Source organism: Balaenoptera musculus, chromosome 1 (genome assembly GCF_009873245.2).
Source record: "Balaenoptera musculus isolate JJ_BM4_2016_0621 chromosome 1, mBalMus1.pri.v3, whole genome shotgun sequence".
Classification (NCBI taxonomy): domain Eukaryota; kingdom Metazoa; phylum Chordata; class Mammalia; order Artiodactyla; family Balaenopteridae; genus Balaenoptera; species Balaenoptera musculus.
The window spans coordinates 81239721-81251123 of NC_045785.1; the positions used below are offsets into that span (position 1 = coordinate 81239721).

At 40.4% G+C, this 11403-nt stretch overlaps 1 pseudogene; it reads left to right on the forward strand.

Moving 5' to 3' along the window:
• The first annotated feature begins 8919 nt into the window (after nucleotides 1-8919).
• Nucleotides 8920-9468, forward strand: LOC118899682 (annotated as a pseudogene).
• Nucleotides 9469-11403: the final 1935 nt, after the last annotated feature.

Sequence of the window (11403 nt, forward strand, 5' to 3'; positions counted from 1 at the left end):
GTATGGTAGACCTTCAAGATGGCAGAGGAGTAAGACATGGAGATCACCTTCTTCCCCACAAATACATCAGAAATACATCTACATGTGGAACAACTCCTGCAGAACACCTACTGAACGCTGGCAGAAGACCCCAGACTTCCCAAAAGCCATGTGGCTGACAGGGTCTTGGTGCTCCAGCCGGGTGTCAGGCCTGTGCCTCTGAGGTGGGAGAGCCAAGTTCAGGACATTGGTCCACCAGAGACCTCCCGGCTCCACATAATATCAAACAGTGAAAGCTCTCCCAGAGATCTCCATCTCAACGCTAAGACCCAGCTCCACTCAACAACCAGCAACCTACACTGCTGGACACCCTATGCCAAACAACTAGCAAGACAGGAACACAACCCCACCCATTAGCAGAGAGGCTGCCTAAAATCATAAAAAGGTCACAGACACCCCAAAACACACCACCAAACACGGTCCTGCCCACCAGAAAGACAAGATCCAGCCTCATCCACCAGAACACAGGCATCAGTCCTCTCCACCAGGAAGCCTACACAAGCCACTGAACCAACCTTAGCCACTGGGGGCAGACACCAAAAACAACGGGAACTACGAACCTGCAGCCTGCGAAAAGGAGACCCCAAACACAGTAAGTTAAGCAAAATGAGAAGACACAGAAACAGAGCAGATGAAGGATCAAGGTAAAAACCCACCAGACCAAACAAATGAAGAGGAAATAGGCAATCTACCTGAAAAACAATTCAGAGTAACGATAGTAAAGATGATGCAAAATCTTGGAAACAGAATGGAGAAAATACAACAAATGTTTAACAAGGACCTAGAAGAACTAAAGAGCAAAAAAAAAAATGAACAACACAATAAATGAAATTAAGAATTCTCTAGAAGGAATCAATAGCAGGATAACTGAGGCAGAAGAACGGATAAGAGACCTGGAAGATAAAATAGTGGAAATAACTACCACAGAGAAGAATAAAAGAAAAACAAAAAGAATTGAGGACAGTCTCAGAGACCTCTGGGACAACATTAAATGCACCAACATTCGAATTATAGGGGTTCCAGAAGAAGAAGAGAAAAAGAAAGGGACTGAGAAAATATTTGAACAGATTATAGTTGAACACTTCTCTAATATGGGAAATAGTCAATCAAGTCCAGGAAGCGCAGAGGATTTATCCATACAGGATATATCCAAGGAAAAACACACCAAAACACATATTAATCAAACTATCAAAAATTGGACTTCCCTGATGGTGCAGTGGTTAAGAATCCACCTGCCAATGCACGGGACACGGGTTTGAGCCCTGGTCTGGGAAGATCCCACATGCCGTGGATCAACCAAGCCCGTGCACTAACAACTACTGAGCCTGCACTCCAGAGCCCGTGAACCACAACTACTGAGCCTGTGTGCCACAACTACTGAAGCCCATGCACTGAGAGCCCATGCTCTGCAACAAGAGAAGCGACCACGATGAGAAGCCCGCGCACTGCAACAAAGAGTAGACCCCACTTGCCGCAACTAGAGAGAGCCTGCACGCAGCAATGAAGACCCAACGCAGCCAAAGATAAAATAAAAATTTTTTTAAAACCTATCAAAAATTAAATACAAAGAAAAAATATTAAAAGCAGCAAGGGAAAAACAACAAATAACATACAAGGGAATCCCCATAAGGTTAACAGCTGATCTTTCAGCAGAAACTCTGCAAGCCAGAAGGGAGTGGCAAGACATATTTAAAGTGATAAAAGGGAAAAACTAACAACCAAGATTACTCTACACAGCAAGGATCTCATTCAGATTCGACAGAGAAATTAAAACCTTTACAGACAAGCAAAAGCTAAGAGGATTCAGCACCACCATACCAGCTTTATAACAAATGCTAAAGGAACTTCTCTAGGCAGGAAGCACAGAGAAGGAAAAGACCTACAATAACAAACCCAAAACAATTAAGAAAATGGTAATAGGAACATACATATCGATAATTACCTTAAATGTAAATGGATTAAATGCTCCAACCAAAAGACATAGCCTGGCTGAATGGATACAAAAACAAGACCCATATATATGCTGTCTACAAGAGACCCACTTCAGACCTAGGGACACACACAGACTGAAAGTGAGGGGATGGAAAAAGATATTCCATGCAAATGGAAATCAAAAGAAAGCTGGAGTAGCAATTCTCATATCAGACAAAATAGACTTTAAAATAAAGACTATTACAAGAGACAAAGAAGGACACTACATAATGATCAAGGGATCAATCCAAGAAGAAGATATAACAATTGTAAATATTTATGCACCCAACATAGGAGCACCTCAATGCATAAGGCAAAAGCTAACAGCCATAAGAGGGGAAATTGATAGTAACACAATCATAGTAGGGAACTTTAACACCCCACTTTCACCAATGGACAGATCATCCAAAATGAAAATAAATAAGGAAACACAAGCTTTCAATGATACATTAAACAAGATGGACTTAATTGATATTTATAGGACATTCCATCCAAAAACAACAGAATACACTTTCTTCTCAAGTGCTCATGGAACATTCTCCAGGATAGATCGTATCTTGGGTCACAAATCAAGCCTTGGTAAATTTAAGAAAGTTGAAATCGTATCAAGTATCTTTTCCCACCACAACACTATGAGACTAGGTATCAATTTCAGGAAAAAATCTGTAAAATATACAAACACATGGAGGCTACTAAATAACCAAGAGATCACTGAAGAAATCAAAGAGGAAATCAAAAAATACCTAGAAACAAATGACAATGAAAACACAACGACCCAAAACCTATGGGATGCAGCAAAAGCAGTTCTAAGAGGGAAGTTTATAGGAATACAATCCTACCTCAAGAAACACACCTAAAGCAATTAGAGAAAGAACAACAACAAAAAAAAACCGCCAAAGTTAGCAGAAGGAAAGAAATCATAAAGATCAGATCAGAAATAAATGAAAAAGAAATGAAGGAAACAATAGCAAAGATCAATAAAACTAAAAGCTGGTTCTTTGAGAAGATAAACAAAATTGATAAACCATTAGCCAGACTCATCAAGAAAAGGAGAAGACTCAGTAGAATTAGAAATGAAAAAGGAGAAGTAACAACTGACGCTGCCGAAAAACAAAGGATCGTGAGAGATTACTACAAGCAACTATATGCCAATAAAATGGACAACCTGGAAGAAATGGACAAACTCTTAGAAAAGCACAACCTTCCAGGACTGAACCAGGAAGAAATAGAAAATATAAACAGACCAATCACAAGCACTGAAATTGAGACTGTGATTAAAAATCTTCCAACAAACAAAAGCCCAGGACCAGATGGCTTCACAGGCGAATTCTATCAAACATTTAGAGAAGAGCTAACACCTATCCTTCTCAAACTCTTCCAAAATATAGCAGAGGGAGGAACACTCCAAAACTCATTCTACGAGGCCACTATCACCCTGATACCAAAACCAGACAAAGATGTCACAAAGGAAAAAAAAAGACAGGCCAATATCACTGATGAACATAGATGCAAAAATTCTCAACAAAATACTAGCAAACAGAATCCAACAGCACATTAAAAGGATCATACACCATGATCAAGTGGAGTTTTTCCCAGGAATGCAAGGATTCTTCAATATATGCAAATCAATCATTGTGATAAACCATCTTAAACAAACTGAAGGAGAAAAACCATATGATCATCTCAATAGATGCAGAAAAAGCTTTTGACAAAATTCAACACCCATTTATGATAAAAACCCTCCAGAAAGTAGGCATAGAGGGAACTTACCTCAACATAATAAAGGCCATATATGACAAACACACAGCCATCATCGTTCTCAATGGTGAAAAACTGAAACCATTTCATCTAAGATCAGGAACAAGACAAGGTTGTCCACTCTCACCACTATTATTCAACATAGTTTTGGAAGTTTTAGCCACAGCAATCAGAAAAGAAAAAGGGAATAAAGGAAAAAATAAATAAAAAATAAAAGGAATCCAAATCGGAGAAGAAGCAGTAAAGCTGTCACTGTTTGCAGATGACATGATACTATACATAGAGAATCCTAAAGATGCTACCAGAAAACTACTAGAGCTAATCAATGAATTTGGTAAAGTAGCAGGATACAAAGTTAATGCACAGAAATCTCTTGCATTGCTATACACTAATGAAAAAATCTGAAAGAGAAATTAAGGAAACACTCCCATTTACCACTGCAACAAAAAGAATAAAATACCTAGGAATAAACCTACCTAAGGAGACAAAAGACCTGTATGCAGAAAACTATAAGACACTGATGAAAGAAATTGAAGATGACACTAATAGATGGAGAGCTATACAATGTTCTTGGATTGGAAGAATCAACATTGTGAAAGTGACTGTACTACCCAAAGCAATCTACAGATTCAATGCAATCCCTATCAAACTACCAAGGGCATTTTTCACAGAACTAGAACAAAAAATTTCACAATTTGTACGGAAATACAAAAGACCCCGAACAGCCAAAGCAATCTTGAGAACGAAAAAAGGAGGGCGCAGTGGTTAGGAATCCGCCTGCTAATGCAGGGGACACGGGTTTGAGCCCTGGTCCAGGAAGATCCCACATGCCGCGGAGCAACTAAGCCCGTGCACCACAACTACTGAGCCTGCGCTCTAGAGCCTGCGAGCCACAACTACTGAGCCCACATGCCCCAACTACTGAAGCCTGGACGCCTAGAGCCTGTGCTCCACAACAAGAGAAGCCACCACAATGAGAAGCCCATGCACCGCAACTAGAGAAAGCCTGTGCACAGCAACGAAGACCCAACACAGCCCCAAAAAAAAAGTTAATAAAAAAAAAGAAAAAAGGAGCTGGAGGAATCAGGCTACTACACTACAAAGCTACAGTAATCAAGACAGTATGGTACTGGCACAAAAACAGAAATATACATCAGTGGAACAAGATAGAAAGCCCAGAGATAAACCCACGCACGTATGGCCACCTTATTTTTGATAAAGCAGGCAAGAATATACAATGGAGAAAAGACAGCCTCTTCAATAAGTGGTGCTGGGAAAACTGGACAGCTACATGTAAAAGAATGAAATTAGAACACTCCCTAACACCATACACAAAAATAAACTCAAAATGGATTAAAGACCTAAATGTAAGGCCAGACACTATAAAACTCTTAGAGGAAAACATAGGCACAACACTCTATGACCTAAATCACAGCAAGATCCTTTTTGACCCACCTCCTACAGAAATGGAAATAAAAACAAAAATAAATGGGACCTAATGAAACTTAAAAGCTTTTGCACAGCAAAGGAAACCATAAACAAGACGAAAAGACAACCCTCAGAATGGGAGAAAATATTTGCAAATGAAGCAACTGACAAAGGACTAATCTCCAAAATTTACAAGCAACTGGTGCAGCTCAATATCAAAAAAACAACCCAATCCAAAAATGGGCAAAAGACCTAAATAGACATTTCTGCAAAGAAGATATACAGATTGCCAACAAACACATGAAAGGATGCTCAACATCCCTAATCATTAGAGAAATGCAAATCAAAACTACAATGAGGTATCACCTCATAATGGTCATCATCAAAAAATCTACAAACAGTAAGTGCTGGAGAGGGTGTGGAGAAAAGGGAGACCTCTTGCCCTGTTGGTGGGAATGTAAATTGATACAGCCACTATGGAGAACAGTATGGAAGTTCCTTAAAAAGCTAAAAATAGAACTACCATACAACGCAGCAATCCCACTACTGGGCATACACCCTGAGAAAAACATAATTCAAAAAGAGTCATGTACCACAGTGTTCACTGCAGCTCTATTTACAGTAGCCAGGACATGGAAGCAACCTAAGTGTCCATCGACAGATGAATGGATAAAGAAGATGTGGCACATATATACAATGGAATATTACTCAGCCATAAATAGAAATGAAATTGAGTTATCTGTAGTGAGGTGGACGGACCTAGAGTCTGTCATGCAGAGTGAAGTAAGTCAGAAAGAGAAAAACAAATACCATATGCTAACACATATATATGGAATCTAAAAAAAAAAAAAAAGGTTCTGAAGAACCTAGGGGCAGCACAGGAATAAAGACGCAGACGTAGAGAATGGACTTGAGGACACGGGGAGTGGGAAGGGTAAACTGGGACGAAGTGAAAGAGTGGCATGGACATATATACACTACCAAATGTAAAATAGCTAGGTAGTGGGAAGCAGCCGTATGGCACAGGGAGATCAGGTTGGTGCTTTGTGTCCACGTAGAGGGGTGGATAGGGAGGGTGGGAGGGAGACGCAAGAGGGAGGAGATATGGGGATATATGTATATGTATAGCTGATTCACTTTGTTATAAAGCAGAGACCAACACACCATTGTAAAGCAATTATACTCCAGTAAAGACGTTAAAAAAAAACAAAACACAGTATGGTACTGGCACAAAAACAGACACATAGATCAATGGAACAGCACAGAGATCCCAGGAATAAACCTACGTACCTATGGTCAATTAATCTACAACAAAGGAGGCAAGAACATACAATGGAGAAAAGACAATGTCTTCAGTATGTGGTGCTGGGAAAACTGGACAGCTACATGTAAAAGAATGAAATTAGAACATTTTCTCACACCATATACAAAAATAAGCTCAACATGGATTAAAGTCCTAAATGTAAGACCCGAAACCATAAAGCTCCTAGAAGAAATCATAGGCAGACACTGTGACATAAATCATAGCAATTTTTTTTGGATGTGTCTCATAAGGCAAAGGAAACAAAAGCAAAAATAAACTAATGGGACCTAATTAAACTTAAAAGCTTTGGCACAGCAAAGGAAACCATCTAACAAAATGAAAAGACAACCTACTGAATGGGAGAAAATATTTGCAACTCATATATCAGATATGGGGTTAATATCCAAAATATATAAAGTCATCATACAACTCAATAGCAAAAAAAAAAAGAAAAAATTATTTTAAAATGGGCAGAGGATCTGAAGAGACATTTTTACAGAGACATACAGATGGCCAACAGGCACATGAAAGGATATTCAACGTCATTAATAATCAGAGAAATGCAAACCAAAACCACAATAAGGTATCACCTCACACCTGTCAGAATGGCTATCATCAAAAAGTCTACAAATAACAAATGTTGGTGAGGATGTTGAGAAAAGGGAACCCTTGTACATTGTTGGTGGGAATGTAAATTGATGCAGCCGCTATGGAAAACAGTATGGAGGTTTCCCAAAAAACTGAAAATAGAAATGCCATATGATCCTGTAATTCCACTCCTGAGTATATATCCGAGGAGAATGAAAACACTAATTTGAAAAGATACACGCACCCCAATGTTCGTAGGAGCATTATTTACAATAGCCAAGCAACCTAAGTGTTCATCAACAGACGAATGCATAAAAAAGATATGGTGTGTATATATACAATGGAATATTACTCATCCATAAAATAGAATGAAATTCTTCAATTTGCAACAAAGTGAATGGACCTATAGAGCATTACGCTTAGTGAAATAAGTCAGAGAAATACAAATACTGTATGTTATCACTTACATGTGGAATCTAAAAAATAAAACAAATGTATATAACAAAAGAGAAACAGACCCACAGATATAGAGAACAAACTAGTTCTGGTTACCAGTGGGGAGAGGGAAGGCAGGAGGGGCAAGGTAAGGGCAGGGGATTAACTGGTACAAACTACTACTATGTATAAAATAAATAAGCTACAAGGACATATGGTACAGCACAGGGAAATATAGCCATTATTTTATAATAACTTTAAATGGAGTATAATTAATCTATAAAAATATTGAATCACTATGTTGTACACCTGAAACCAATATTGTAAATAAACTACAATTAAAAATAAAGTGAATTAACATTTCACAGTACTAAATAATTTAATTTGCTCTCTATATTATTTATGAGAACTTACTCTATACTCTGCAAAATAATCAGTTATGACTCCACTGGAATACTATGGTTTATGAACACATTTTCCTATTCATTTAAACACAACAACACTATTTTTATAAGTGTGTTAACTCAAATAAACCTCAAATTGCAAAACAAACATTTATACCTCAATTTTTTAAATTAATAATAAATTTTTTTAAAAATCATAGATGACAGGGCCCCTCCCTCTGATCTATTAGTGACAACTCTCCAGGATAAAGAGGGGAAGAAGCTGCAGTATCCCACTGCTCCCCTCCCTGTGCCCAGAAACACCTCTTTAGTTATCTCCCACACCCTGCAGGTCTAGGACCTCAGGTGATGGGCCAGTAGCTCACTAGAAACATTAGGAAGCCAAATGGACTGATGCCCAAGTGGACCACTACTGCTTCTGCCACAAGGTCACTGCGGGGCCAGCAGCTTTTCTGGGTGCTGCATCTGCCTCCCTCACACTCCTGCCAGGTTTATGTTAACTTGGGAGGACTTGAGCGGACTTCAGTTTAGCTCAGAGAACTGTGCTAGATCTTGATTTCTAAATGTCGTTAAAGGAACTAAATGTCATAAAAGGAACCAGAGATCCTTGGGAAAATAGCTAGTTCTAGGGCTGGGGCAGAGAAAATACAAGTGTGGAGCACCTTATAGTACCGTAAGGTTAAGCAAGTGCTCAAAAACCAAAATGAACTATGTCAAAGGGACACAGGAACCAACGTGAAAGCACCCACTGGCCAATGCCGTGACAATTTCAGCAATAAAATAAATAACAATATAGTACGGAATTATGATCCAAAGTATAAAATAAATATACATACTGATATAAGTGACTGAAAAATAAATGAGGTAGAAGAGACACATCTTCCTTACAGAAGCACTCCAAGTGATATATGTAGAGCCCTTCTGCACTACCAGAGAGGGATCCATATGGCATTGTCCTCCATTCCCGTAACAACTTAAAGGGGAATTTTCATGATGTCCACAGTTCTTGATGTCCTGCAAATGAAAGAGGAGAATGTCCTCAAATTCCTTGCAGCAGGAACCCGCTTAGGTGGGACCAACCTTGAGTTCCAAGTGGAACATTTCTTCTACAAAAGGAAAAATGATGGCATCTATATCATAAATCTAAAGAGGACTCAGGAGAAGCTTCCACTGGCAGTTCATGCCATTGTTGCCATGAAAAACCTGGTTGATGTCAGTGTCATCCTCCAGGGATACTGGCCAGCAGCCTCTGCTGAAGTTTGCTGCTGCCACTGGAACGACTCCTGTTGCTTGGTGCTTCACTCCTGGAACCTTCCCTAATCAGATCCAGACAGCCTTCCAGAAGCCTCATTCTTCTGGTGGATATCACCCCAGGGCTGACAACCAGCCTCTATGTTAACCTGTCTACCATCACTCTGTGTAACTCAGAGTCTCCCTTTTTGCTATGTGGACACTGTCATCCCCTGCAGTGACAAGGAAGCTCACTCAGTGGGTCTGATGTGGTGGAGGCTGGTCCAGGAAGTTCTGTGCAGGCTTCTGTGAACACCCATGAGCGGTCATGTGTGATTCTACTTATACAGAGATCCTGAAAGGACTGAAAAGGAAGAGCAGGGCGTGCTAAAAAGGCTGTGACCGTGGAGGCTTTCCAAGCAAATGAACTGCTTCAGCTTCTGACTTTACTGCTGCTCAACCTGAGGTTACAGGCTGGCCTGAAGGCAAGCATGTGCCCTCTGTGCCTATCTGCAGAACACTGGAGTGCTCAGCCTGCCACTGAAGGCTGGCCTGCAGCTCCCACTGCTCAGGACACTGAATGGGTGGGAACAACCACTGGGTGGTCTCAAGCTGTTCTTCCACAGGCTGTTTAACAGAAAGCAGAGATAAGGTTGCCAGAAAATAATGTTTTGAAATAAGTACATGAATAAAACTATATGTAGATATTATCCCTTCCAGGAGGTAGAGTTAGAGGTTCTTCCACCCTTTGAGAGGAGATTAAACTTAGTGACTTGTTCCCAGTGAACAGAATAGGGAAAGGAAAAACACATTCCCCAAGTGATGAAGGTTCACATCCCCAGTGATGTCATGTGCGTAACATGTGTCGCCTGATACGTATGATGAAAAGGGCACTTCGCCTCTGTGGTATATTTCCCCCAAACCCATAACCTCAGTCTAACCATGAGAAAACAGACAAATCAAGTTTGGGGGACATTTCTGCAGGAAACTTTGCCAGTACCCCTCAAGACTGTCATGAAAAACAAGGGAAGACTGAAAAATTGTCACAGACTAGGGGAGACATGTAAACCAAATGCAGTATGGTATCCTGGTCTGGACCAGAACAGAAAGAGGACATTAATGGAAAAACTGGTGAAATCCAAATAAAGTCTGAAGTTTAATTAACAGTAATAAACCAATGCAGTTTCTTAGTTTTAACAAATGTATCATGGAAATGCAAAATGTAAATGATGGGGGGAAATTGGGTGAGGGATATACAGGAACTCTGTACTACCTTTGCCACTTTCTGTAAATCTAAAATTATTTCAAAATAAAAAGTTTATTTTTTAAAAAGTATACTAACTGGGCTTCCCTGGTGGCACAGTGGTTAAGAATCCGCCTGCTAATGCAGGGGACAAGGGTTCAAGCCCTGGACCGGGAAGATCCCCCATGCCGAGGAGCAACTAAGCCCATGCACCACAACTACTGAGCCTGCGCTCTAGAGCCCACAAGCCACAACTACTGAGCCCACGAGCCACAACTACTGAAGCCCATGCGCCGAGAGCCCGTGCTCTGCAACAAGAGAAGCCACCGCAATGAAAAGCCCACGCACCGCAACAAAGAGTAACGCCCATTCACCACAACCTAGAGAAAGCCCGCACGCAGCAACGAAGACCCAACGCAGCCAAAAATAAATAAATAAAATAAATTTTAAATATATATATATATAAACTACTAACTGGACATGAGAAGGGATGCAAAGATGAGACAGTCATTGCCCTCAGAATCTTCAGCCTGCCTATGGGAGAGGCAAGACTACAGTAAATGACCTGAAATGGAACATCCATCCTGGTTTGCCTGAGACAGTCCCTAGTATATAACTGTAAGCTCAGCATCATTATTAATTACAAGTACCCCCTCTTACTTCCAAAAGTATTCTGATTTAGACATTAAATTATATGCTCATACCACCTAAAAAGCACAGGGTATGCTGTGGTGGTCAGAGATAGGAGGGGACATTTGTGAAGGCATGGAAGGATGGATGGGGAGCTATGAAGTGGAGATAGAAGTCAGAGAGATAGGAAGGGGGAGGAATGGCCCAGGCAGGGGCGGCTTCAAGAAGAAAGTCCCAGAGGCAGCTAAGCCCCAGGGTGTGTCCTTTTCAAGACACAGATATCTGAATTTGGAGAAAACTCTGATTAAGAAGAGGGGGTCAACTGGGGTTTGGAGCAGGCTAAATGGACTAGAACTTTATTGGGGCAGTAATGT